Below are 12,672 nucleotides of genomic sequence, written 5' to 3' on the forward strand. Positions count from 1 at the left end.
GAGAGACAGAGCATAAGCAGGGGAGGGTCAGAGAGAGAGCGAGTCACAGATTCCAAAGCAGGCTCCAGGCTCTGAGCTCTCAGCACAGAGCCCATGCGGGGCTCAAAGTCACGTGAGATCATGACCTGAGCCGAAGTTGGATGCTCAACCAACTGAGCCACCCTGTCGCCCCTGACAGACCTTTAAACACTTATAACTAATAATTCTCTAGTCTGCCAGGAGGCCCTATATGCATGCTGGTCATGTGTATGGTACACCACCAGGCATTTTACAACTTTGCCTTAGCCTTCAGTTCTTGCTTGTACAGAGTCTCAGGGTCAGTTGTGAGAGTTTATGACCTTCTCAGGTTTTTCCTGATTGGGTACAAATGTCTTTGTATGTATGTGGGCCTCATGATCCCCAGGAATATGTAGGAACTTTCAAAGCCCCTATTGAACATCCTGTTTCTCAACTTTTCTTTTTTAGCTTTTTGGTTAACCTATTATTTACCCCAGCTGTTATGCACTGCCGCAGGCAGCCCTGATGTTCAGCAGTTGTCTTTGATTGTTTTTGACAGACACCCCCAGGGAAAAGGCTCTTTTACTTTGGCACTCTGTCAAGTCAAATAAAGACAGTCTAGTGAGTGGTGTCTTCAGGGAACCATCAGACAGGTCCAATAATAATTCTTTGGGAGAGGGGTTCTGAAGGAGCTGTAACCTCATTCCGCCTTCTCTGGTTGCTGCCAGACTGCTGGTTTCTGCCATGATTGTTGCTGTTGGTTTAGGCCACCATGGCACTGGGGGGGCGGGGGGGGGGGATGATGGAAATAGGGAAAGTAAAACCCCACAAAGTTCTTACTGAGATTCACCTATTCTTGAATAAATGCTCTCTGGGCCTCTGAAGCCTTTGGTTACTTTCCAGAGTTCTGAAAAAACTGATTCTGACATTTTTTGCCAGTGTTAAAAAGAGAAGTTTTGTTGGTCCATACTCTGCCATTTTCAGTGACTCCCCAGGTTATCTTTGAAGCTGCTCCAGTACATTTTTGATCACTTCAGACAACGTCCTCTTCTTGATTTTAAAATCACTATTGACTTCCCATTGCTTTTAGGATAAAGACCAGTGTCCTTATTTTTGACCTGTAAAGTCATACATTGTCTTGTTATTCTCTTTAGCTCCTTTCCACTGTCCTGCCGTGTTTTATTCTTTAAAATTGCCTTGGGTCATCTAAGTGAATTTTAGGGTCACCTTCAAGTACACATTGAAAAAACTAAGAATTTTGGTTGGACTTGTGTTGGATTTTTGGTTACTTTAGAAGAAAATTGATGTTTTAATATTTCAGTCTTTTCATTTATGAAGATGGCATATGTCTTTATTTGTTCAGGTGCTTTATATATCCTTTAGTATAATTTGAAAATTTCTTCAATTAAGGTCACACACATCTTTTATTAGATTTATAGAGGTACCATATAGCCCTTATTGCTGTTGTAAAAGGGGTTTTTTCTGAATTGTTATTACTAGTAAATATGAATGCTTCTGATTTTTTATTGATTTAATTTCAGTTCCTATATATATCTAATAGCTTGATGATTCTTTTGAGTTTCTTGGTTTCTTTAGTTCTTTTATCTGATATTATTTTTTTGTGTGATTATGTGTGTGCATATTATTCCATTCTTTGGAAACTACAATATGGTGACAAACAGACACAGTGATAGAAACATTCTTTCATGTTTCTCTAATGGGAGTTGCTTATAAAATTTTATAATTAAATCTGATGTTTGAGCTATCAGTTTTTGGTAGTATTTCTAGTTTACTAAGAATTTTTATCATAAATGAGTATTAAATTTTAATCTTTTAGCATCTATTAATATGGATTTGTATTATTTTTTTGAAGTTAAACCATCCTTGTATTCCTAGAATATTTGATTTATTATTTACTTTGATTTGGTGCACTGCACTAGTCTTTTTACCAGTGCTTTCCATTTCTGAGGTCTTTGACTTAATTTCATTGTTGAGTACTTTTTGGGCATGTGCTCATAAGGGCATTTTTCCTAAGTTCTTAATTATTAAGGAATAATTGCTTACTTCTTTTGTCACCTAAATATCTACTTGAATGTGCATAGTATTTCTAATGAATAATAATTTATTTCAAAACCCTGTAGACATTAGTTATTTTCCCAGATATTGAATGTTCTTGTGAGGAAATACAATATTTTGGTTTTTTGGGTTTTTTAAATCTCTCTACAAGATGACTTACCTTTTTATTGGCATGGATAATTAGCGGGTATTTTCTTTATATTCTTTAAGTTAATGTTTTGATGCCAGTCATTTTGAATTTTTTCCTAGAATGAATGCATTGTTGCTTTTTACCTAAATATCTTTTTTTTTTCTTCATTTCACAGAAATTTACTGTCATTGTATCAGAGTACTTTTTCTGACCCACTTGCTAGGTTATCTTTTTGGGAGATCATCTTCGCCTTTCATATCGTTTTGTATTTATTCATTATTTCACTCAATAAATCTTTAGTGATTCCTGTTCTGTGGCAGTGAAACAAAACAAAGCCATGGCCTTTGCGTAGCTTACATTCTAGTGGTAGGAACAGAGGTGATAAATAGTTAACCTAACAGATAAATCAATTACATGTTAATTTAGAAGATGTCAAAGACTAAACTTCTGATATTTGATTCAGGTAGTGATCCCAGGGTCATGGGATTGAGCCCCGGGTTGGGCTCCACGCTGAATGTAGAGCCTGCTTGGGATTTTCTCTGTCTCTGTCTCCCCTCCCTCTCCTTCTGCCCTTCCCTCACTTGTATACTATCTCTCTCTCAAATTAATAATAAAAGGAAGGTGTCATGGATCAAGAAAATGTAAAGCCAGGTAGGATGAGAGTTAAGTAGATATTTGGGGAGATTACTTGATTTTTGTCTTTTTCTTTGCATTATCCATTATTACCTTCAACCTTTATCAGTATTTCAGTTATATGTTTTTTGTTTTTTCTAATTAATTTATTAGCTTTAATGGTGGTGTGCTAGCCCTCACTATGTTTTCTTAGCTCTAGAGTCTCCCTTTCCATCCCTTTTGTTGTTTTATTATCTGTTAACTCATTTCATTTAATTCGTGATCTTATTTTCAAAGAATTTGAAGGTGAAGAGAGAGAAGAGATGGAGATGATAGCTTGAAGGAATAATAGAGTTGGTGGAATTTTCCTTTTTGTGGTTTTCTTAGGATAGAGTGATTTATGGATGTTTAAGCTGGAAGGGAAGAAGCTGAAGGAAAAAGATTATACAGCTAAGGACGCCAAGGTGTCAAGAAGTAAATTGGCATGTATCACACAGAGTCCTTTCGTAGTAGTCGGATTTTGAATCCAGAAGATCTGCCTAGTTCCAAAGTCCATGCTTTTAGATATTATAATGTACTCTCTATGAGAGGTAGTTTGTTTATAGTGGAATTTTAAAAATTTGAGAGAATGGTTTTCAGACGGAATAGAAAAAGGGTTAGTTGGGGGACTGGCAGAAATCAGATAGACTTCAAAGAGTCGATCTTGTTTACTAGTTGGAAAAGGAACACAATTAGAAGTTATGTTGGGGCATGGATGTGAAATTACACATGTGAAATTACACAACTCTGCCTTCTGGTGACTGGTGACCTAGGAATATTTTGAGGAGATGGGGCTATTGATTTTCAACAAAGTGGGTATCCTGTTGTCCAGAATATTTAAAAAAAACTTTTTAAATACTTATTTTTGAGAGAGAGAGAGACAGAGTGCAGGCAGGGGAGGGGCAGAGAGAGAGGGAGACACAGAACCCAAAGCATGCTCCAGCCTCTGAGCTGTCAGCACAGAGCCTGACATGGGTCTCGAACCCAGCAACTGTGAGATCATGACCTGAGCTGAAGTTGGACGCTTAACTGACTGAGCTAGCCAGGTGCCCCCAGAATTTTTTTTTGATAAGTCTATTCCAGAGGTTTTCAGTGGAGATGTTACTACTTCCAGAGGAGCATTAGGAAGTTTTTGGAGTGGCTTTTGTTTATAGTAGTTATTGAGAGTATTACACCAGTTTTTAAATTAATTATTATTTTTTTAAATCCAAGTTAACATATAGTGTAATAATGATTTCAGGAGAATTTAGTGATTCATCACTTACATATAACAAACACCCAGTGCTCCTCCCAACAGTGCCTTCCTTAATGGCTCTCACCCAATACCCGCCTCCAGCAACCCTCAGTTTGTTCTCTGTATTTAAGAGTTTCTTATGATTTGCTTCCCTCTCTCTTTTTATCTTATTTTTTCCTTCCCTTTCCCTCATCTGTTTTGTTTCTTAAATTCCACATATGAGTTGATACCAGTTTTTGATGTAGACCAGGCAAGATAGATATTCTGCATTTCATGACCCCATTCATATAGGTGAAATCCCTCTGAACATTTATATAGATGAAAAACTGTAGTTTCTTGAGCCTAGTCATAAGTTCTTTTTACACATAAACACAAAACATGTTGTGTACATTTTATTTTTATTAAATAAATTTTTAAAAAATAAAATTTTAAATGCTTTTAAAAAGTATTGATTTTGCATAGCAAAATGTATGCTAAAATTTCCCCTAATTTGACTGTCTTGTAGATTGAGGGAAGATTGTATCTATTTTGTTTAGAACTTTACGAAAAAAAAAAAGAACTTTATAGAGTTCACCATTTAAGAAAACCAGTGGTATTTGAGTCACCAGTTTTGCAGTCAGCATTTGTATCTGTAGCATTAATAGTGATTACAATGAGTCTCCATAGAAGCTTTTGATAACTTACTGTCTTCTAATGTACTTCTTCTTTTACATATTGAAATACAGCATATGTTATTCCATTATAGGTTACTTCCCTTTATTTTTTGTAGTTCTTATGGATAAATATGTGTGTATCCAAAACTGCACAAGAAAGAAGAGATATGCAATAGTTTTTAAAAACTATGTGTAAGGAGTTATCTGTGTGTTTCATTTCAGTATATATAAAGGGCCTATAAAAGGGGTATTGGGTCTAACAGGACTGAGACTACTGTTCTCTGCCTTTCCCAATGATGTAAAATGACTCGTTTATTATATATTAAATTCCCATAAATATGTGGGTCTGTTCTCTAGACTGTTGTCTTCCATTAATTTCTTTCTCTAATGCTGTTCCAATGCAATTTTACTGCAGTTACTTCAGCATTATAATCTGGTTTGATACATATTAGTATAAAGAATAAGAAAAAATAGTATTTATTCAGCACTTGCTATTTGTTAGCCATTGCTGTGTTTTATATGAATAAGTTCATACGGTCGTCACAATAACACTAAATATTACCATATTTTGTTAAATCTAAGATGCCTTGTTAGTGATGCTTTCTTGATGTTACCATTAAGTGTCAATGGAAAGCTTTCATTTGGCACAGCATTATTGCCTCCTGGGTGACAGCTATTATTTTTACGACATCATCAATTTCTGATACATTAAAATGTGAAAAAATATGTTGTAGAATCATTGAAATAGTGTGTTGTCATCTTCATTTTACAGTTCAGAAAACAGGCAGAGAATTTAACTTGCCTAAGATCACATAGTCAATGCTTGATTGAGATCATTTAAATTTATTACATTTTCCAAGCATTTATTGCGGCTGATACATAGCAGTGCTTATTTTTGCTCTAGGTTTATGGTAAATACCCTTTTTCAAGTTAGAGGAGTTGCCCTCTGTTGTAGATTTATGTTTCCCAAATCTTATTTACAATTATTGGGTAATTGTGTGTGTTGGGTCCATCTCTATAGAGTTCTGCTATCAGATGTTCCTCCGGGTATATACTTTCTGCTCTTGATACTGATCTTATCCATGAGACTTGCTTTAACCACTGGAATGTGAGTGAAACTGATAAGCTGTATCTGAGCAGAAGCTTTCAAAGCCATCTCGTGATTGAACCACTGCTGTTCCGCCCTGCCATAGGAACAGCGTGTTGTAGATAGGGACTGCCTTCAGCCTGAAATGAAGACACTATGGACCTACAAACCGTCCACAGTGGACATGTATCATGAGCAACAAGTAAACCTGTATGCTGTAAGCCATGAGATTTTGATGTTGCTTGTTAACACAGGCTAAATTAGTGGAAGTTGGCCAATAATGTAGATTGCTAAAAGTCCTTTCATGAGGTCTGTAAAATCAAGACTGTTGGGTTTTTTACTGTTTTTCTCACAAGAATACAGTGGGGTTTTCCACTGGGATTTTAAAAGTTTCTTTTAAGGGTCAGAGAGAGTAAATCTTAAATGCCTAGTACAGTGTATGGCACAGAGTAAAAGTGCAATAGGTGGGTGCCCACATTGCTACAATAAAACTTAATACCATGTCTATGTGCAGTAACTAGATCATGTACAGTAACTAGATCATTAATCATTAGTCATCTGAAATTTTCTTGTTCTGTCTCCATCTTACTTTGTGACAGTCATAATTTTGGTAGCCTGGCTTTTTTTTTTTTTTTTTTTTTTGTCTTTTTAATAGAATCTTGATCTTCATGTTGGGTTGTGGCCATTAGCTAGGAGCCATTATGTTAGATAAATTACATAAAGAAGGCAGCAATAGCCATAATTATATTTTTAAATTACTGGTTTTTATCATGTACAGTCTTATTGCACTCTTTTTAATCATTTTTTAAAACTGAGAGTTTCTAATTAGCAGACAGTAAAAGCTTTACTTCCAAATTTGCTTTTAAATAACAAAATTACCTTTTTATTTTTCCAAAACCACACACATCTCCTTCATCTATTGACAGGCTTTGATACTGCCTATTCCAACTTTACCATAAAAAAAAATATTAAAATTTTTTTCCTTTATTTTCTTGTTGTGTTTCAGTGTGTATAGTGAGACAAAAAGTAATAATCCCTCATCTCATTCCTGGATTTATCAAAAGCTGAAAGTAAAATAGATCAGATCACTTTCTGGAACAAAATTACTTTATTAGTTTAGTAATAATTTGAGGTTACTTTAAAGATAAGCAGCAGCATTTGGGAGGAGATTCATTTCCTGCCTTTGGGCTTTATCTGCAAGAACTACATCTTCAGTGTCAAGAGATTGTGTATGTATAACTGAACTCTAATAAAGTCTGTACTTGGGATGCTGCACACCTGACTTGGTCATTGTGATTATATATTAGGTGCCAAACTGTTGCTTGTGTTTTGAAAAAAAAAAACACTGCTAAGTGTACTTCATGAAAATTTGCCTTTGTGGGGAGGACCTTTGTTGATTATAAGTGTGCTAGTATTTTTAAGATAGTTAATGATGTTCCTTTAGAAAATAAGTTTGTGGGGTTTTTTTTAATGTTTTAAAAATGTTTTTATTTATTTTTGAGAGAGAGAGAGAGAGCGTGTGCTCGTGCACACAGGCATGAGCAAGTGGGGGAGGGACAGAGAAAGAGGGAGACCCAAAATCCGAAACAGGCTCCAGCTGTCAACACAGAGCCCGACGCGGGGCTTTAACTCAGAACTGTGAGATGATGACCTGAGCCAAAGTCTGATGCTTAACCAGCTGAGCCGCCCGGGTGGCCCAGTAAGTTTGTGTTTTTAAGTGGAATAAAATGTAGTTTTCCTTTTATTGGTAAATTAAACAATAATTGGAAGAGGTCATTAATTATAGTATGTTTTCACTAAATCTTACAAAGTTTGCTACAACTCTCCTTGACTGATGGCAACATAGGATATTGACTGATAGCAACCTCCAACTGCTGATACCTGACCCTTAGTGCTTAGGACTAAGGAGTAGTGTCTCCTGTAGTTCAGAGCCAGATAACTATTTCTGCAGTTTCTTAGCTTAGAAACTTTAATACAAGTTTAACCCTGTTTTCTGCATTCGTTCTGTCCATCTACTTCCAAGTTCTTTTTCTTTTGGAACGTCACCTAGTTTATCCCATTTATCCATTCCCATGTGTCATAGCCTTATAACCTCTCTGCCCCTAGTTTGACCTCCTATTATCCATATTACATTGATTCCAGATCATTTTTCTAAATGAATTCTCATCAAGTTTTAAAAAAGTAAAAATTCTTTTTTATTTTTGCATTACTTTTAGGGTTCTTGTTTTCATGATGTAGTCTAAGTCCAATTCCAGTTCTTAGCACCCATGCAGAAGTCATTTGCTAAAATCATATTGATCTCTTCATTCTGTCTTGCCTGTGTTTATGTCATGACATTTCTTTATAGGGTTTCCTTTGTATAATACAACTTTTTTTTCGATGTTACCCATCTTTCTAAATTTGGCTTAGACCTACTTCCTCCACAGATTCTTCTTCGACTCTCTTAGACCATGATTTTCATTCTTCTGAATTCTTAATACCAGTAGTATTTTTTTCCATTCACTGTGTTGCATGCATGCGTGCTTCTTTGGACACGTTAGCCATGCTCTTGCTTATTCTCAATGCCTGAAAAGCTGTTCTCCAGATCTCATTATGACTTGTTTTCTTAACTTTTACAGGTCTTGGTTCAAATGGCACCTTCTCATTGAAACCTTCCTTGAGTATCCCATTTTAAATTCAGTCCTCTCCTTAGTCTCTGTACTTTTCTTTGATTGTTTTTCTGCATAGAGTGCAATATATCTGACATAAATTTTACTAGTCTGTTTTTGTTCCCTTATAAGCTCATTGACGACAGAGGTTTTTGCTTGTTGTTTTTTCATCAGTACCTTGAATAGTGCCTTGCACGTGGTGTATGCTCAGAAAATACTTCTGTGAATGAATAAATGCTATTAGGTTGGTGTTAATTGTTCTTTAGTTGTATAAAAGTATTGTTTAGTTGTCACCTTAACTAGACAGGAAGTTCTCTGAAAGATAGAGTGTACTCTCAATTCGCTCTTTAGCATAGAGTGACCTAGCAACATTAAGTACTTACTGAAGGTGTAGAATTAGAAATTTTGTCCACACAAAGGCAGATGGCACTTTATATTCCACAACTGGTCAGGATAATTAACTTTCAGTTCTGAGTAGGATCTTAAAGTTGCTTTTGTTAATAAATTAGAATAACTTCTGGTTTCATAATAAATTATAGTACCTCCTGGTTATATAAAAAATATATATTACTTGAGACCATTTAGAAATATAGAAAAATATGGACAGTATAAAGTGTTTACAAGAATAAAGTAATGGGAATTTACACACTGTAGGTGGAAGCTTGAATTGATTAGACCCCTTTGGAGAACAGTTTGTCAGTATTTAGTGAAATTGAAAATCCATGCCCTACAACATGGACTACAATGTAACACCTCCCCTAAATGGTTACACGTGTGCATCAGGACACATGGACAACAAGGTTCATAGCTGATTCTTTGGGGGTGCGGGGGATAACCCAAATGTTCATTAGCAGGAAAATGTATAAAAGTTCAGATCATGCAAAATCAGCATCATTTAGAGATATGCTGAAAGGGAGGTAAACTATTATTCTGCTATCATAGAGTCTTTGGATACAAGACAGATTAACAGGAGAAAAGCCAAGTTCATTTACATGGAAGCCCTTGCAAGAAAAATGAAGACCCAAAGAAGTAATTAGGCCTAAGTGCTTATATACTAGGTTGAACAGAGTAGAAATTGTGGGAAAGTAACTAAAATAAGTGGGTAGAATAAAGGAAGATAGCTATTTTATCAAGATGTGTTTCTGTAGATTTCTCTTGGCCTTGACTTCCCATGTCGGGTGATAAGTATGTTTCTTCCTTCTGGTACAAAGAAGGCATCTTTCACATGGGAATTTTGTCTCCTCCTTTTAGGAAGAAAAGGAGTGTCAGAGTGTCCATGCACTGGCTGTTTTTCAAGTGTCTTCAACTCAAAATAATCAGTATGCCAAAGTAGCGTATTTTTGGGTGGCCATGTCCTGATCTCCTTCAGTACATATGTGGCAAAATTAACAAAAAGCAAGGAGATGATATAAACAAAATTTAGGGTGGAAAGGGTGGAAATGAGATTAAGGAAGGATCTTTACTGATAATGTTCCATTTTTTAGGCTGGGTAATGAATTCACAGATGTTGTGTTATTTTTTGTACATAATGATTTTTAAAGGTAGCGTTAATGTCATGTATAGGGAAAGTTGACAGAGTATAGGAGGTTTAAAAAGAAAGGAGACCTGAATATAGTTGGTAGAGAAGAGAGACTTGATAAGTGAAAAACGAGACATGGTAAATAGCATGAGAGCCCAGTTATAGTTGGAAGCTAAGAAATTATATTTTCCTGGAATGCTTGGTTGCCTTACTATAGACAGCAGATGGTTGCATGGATTCAGGATTTGTGATTATCAAATAGGCACAGAAGATGGGCAGTGTTGCAAGGGAGTTATGATTATTGGCAAGAGTAAACTACAAAAACGGAACGGGCATCTAGGTGGCTCAGTCGGTTAAGTATCTGACTCTCAGTTTTGGCTCAGGTCATAATCTCATGATTCATGAGTTTGAGCCCTGCATCAGGCTCTGCGCTGGCAGTGTGGAGTTTGCTTGGGATTCTCTCTCCCTCTCTCTGACCCTTCAGTGGCTCTCTCACTCTCTCAAAATAAATAAACTTTAAAAAAAAGAAGAAAATAGAAAAATTAAGGGAGTAGGGGCATCCATAAGAGCAAAGAAAAAATACAGTGGAAATAAATGAACAAGAGAACTATATATTTTACTGAAATCTGAAACATTGTAAGTTGCACTTTTATGTATCTTTATGAAAACACTACCAATTAAACTATGATAGTCTTTCTTATGAGTTAGAAATATTGAAAGAGTTATTTTAGTCTTAATTAGATGTAAATTTTTATCTTAGATTACTCATACATGTATAAAAAGTAAAATATAAATGAAAATGATTAGTTAAGGAATCCTTAAAACTTCTTCAGATCCAGAGTTTTTTATTTTTTTTCTTACTGGTAGTGAGTTCTCATTTTGTTCAGATTTTCCAAGGAATGCATATGAGTGAGTCATCATCATTCTTTTTTGGACTTTTTTGCTCAGATTCCTTGATGACTATTTTTCCAAATTTATCACTGTTTCTGACATTAAGCTTAATGGTCATAAAGAGGATGTTTGGAAATGGTGAAGAAGGCCTGTTAAGTAATAATCCAAATGGGAATCCAAAGCAAATTATCTCTACATAATTACATAATTTTAGGAAATGCTACATCACCAACACTTGATGATACTCATTTTGCAGGTTTTGATGCTGACACTAATATTCACACATATGTAGGCAATACCAAGTATATTAAGACTACCTTTTGGTCAATAGCAATTAGATGATGCCTCTGATTACAAGGTGTATCCCAATTTCAGAGATGTAAGGATGTGAAATAATGTACATCTCATATTCAGTGAAATTTGGTAGAAGAATAGTTATTGTTGTCGGTCAGGTTGGTTGTCCGGATTTACAGTTTCAGATCAGAGTTGGAGTGGTCTCAGATAACGACAAGAGTGACCATGATAGGGTGACTTAGTAGAGAAGAAACCATCATTACTGGAGGTGAGGAAAACAAGGTCAGGTCAGGGTGTTGTATGGATTATCCATGATGATGATGGCATGATGTAGAGTAGAGAGGAAAACTGAAATCAAGATGTCAGAGATAGTAATAAAGGTTCACAAATTGAGAGAAGGAAAGGATAAGGGTAACAATCATATGGCATGAAGTTCAAAGGAGTAGTGGCTTTACCCATAGTGTATGACTCTAGAATCAGGAGGAGACACAGTGTTTCCCTAATCTGAAGAATGTGAGGCATGAGCAGCCTAAGAAGAAGGGGTATTACTAGGGAAGCGCTGGTTTCAATCAAGGAATTTAAAGTTCATCAAAGAGAATGAGGATGTGGAGATTGGTGGACTTCATGGAAAGGTTTTAATCAAGGTGAAAGACAATAGAAGTAGTGTGGCCATAGTATGAGACGCGATGATTATTAGAGGAGGTCTCTTGAATAGTGAACGTGGACTGATACGGGTATAGCATTAAAGTTTGCCCATACAATTAAATATTGTTGAAACCAAATCTTTAAATGGCTGCAGAACTGTTGAAGGGTATACTTACTTAACTGATGTTCTGATGTTGAAAGTTAAGTTGCTTCAAGTTTTTCACAAATGTGAATGGATGTCCTATTATATAATACAGTGAATATCCACCAGCCAGAGTGGCTAAAATGAGCAAATCAGAGGACTCTAGATGCTGGCGAGGATGTGGAGAAACGGGCACCCTCCTACACTGTTGGTGGGAATGTAAACTGGTACAGCCCCTCTGGAAAACAGTGTGGAGGTTCCTCAAAAAGTTAACAATAGAACCTCCCCTATGACCCAGCAATAGCACTGCTAGGAATTTACCCAAGGGATATAGGAGTGCTGATGCATAGGAGCACATGTACACCAATGTTCATAGCAGCACTCTAACAGTAGCCAAATCATGGAAAGAGCCTAAGTGTCCATCAATGGACGAATGGATCAAGAAGTTGTGGTTTATCTATACGATGGAATACTACATGGCAATGAGAGAGAATGAAATCTGGCCGTGTGTGGCAACATGCATGGACCTTGAGGGTGTTATGCTGAGTGAAATAAGTCAGGCAGAGAAGGACAGATACCATATGTTTGCACGTATAGGAGGATTAGGAGGAACTTAACGGAGGATCATGGGGGAGAAGAAGGGGGGGAAATAGTGGAGGAGAGGGAGGGAGGCAAACCATGAGAGACTCTTGAATGCTGAGAGCA

General features: G+C 36.2%; 1 protein-coding gene and 1 non-coding gene across 6 annotated transcripts in view; one reads left to right on the forward strand and one right to left on the reverse strand.

Moving 5' to 3' along the window:
• The window catches only part of NSRP1 (nuclear speckle splicing regulatory protein 1), a 44,735-nt gene that overhangs the window by 9,521 nt on the left and 22,542 nt on the right, over positions 1-12,672 (forward strand). The window contains exon 1 of one of the 5 annotated variants that reach the window (XM_039253964.1): positions 6,026-6,045. The exons of 3 other annotated variants lie outside the window; for them this stretch is intronic. The gene's annotated coding sequence lies outside the window, so the exon portion shown is untranslated. Of the gene's footprint in view, positions 1-6,025; positions 6,046-7,521; positions 7,528-12,672 lie in introns of those variants that run through there. One more of the 5 variants, XM_039253971.1, reaches the window with a different exon arrangement.
• On the reverse strand, positions 10,833-10,922 carry LOC120246745. The gene has a single exon (XR_005532124.1). It is a non-coding gene; the product is annotated as a small nucleolar RNA SNORD116 (small nucleolar RNA).

The sequence above is a fragment of the Hyaena hyaena genome, unplaced genomic scaffold (genome assembly GCF_003009895.1).
Source record: "Hyaena hyaena isolate Hyena2069 unplaced genomic scaffold, ASM300989v1 scaffold_10, whole genome shotgun sequence".
Lineage (NCBI taxonomy): Eukaryota > Metazoa > Chordata > Mammalia > Carnivora > Hyaenidae > Hyaena > Hyaena hyaena.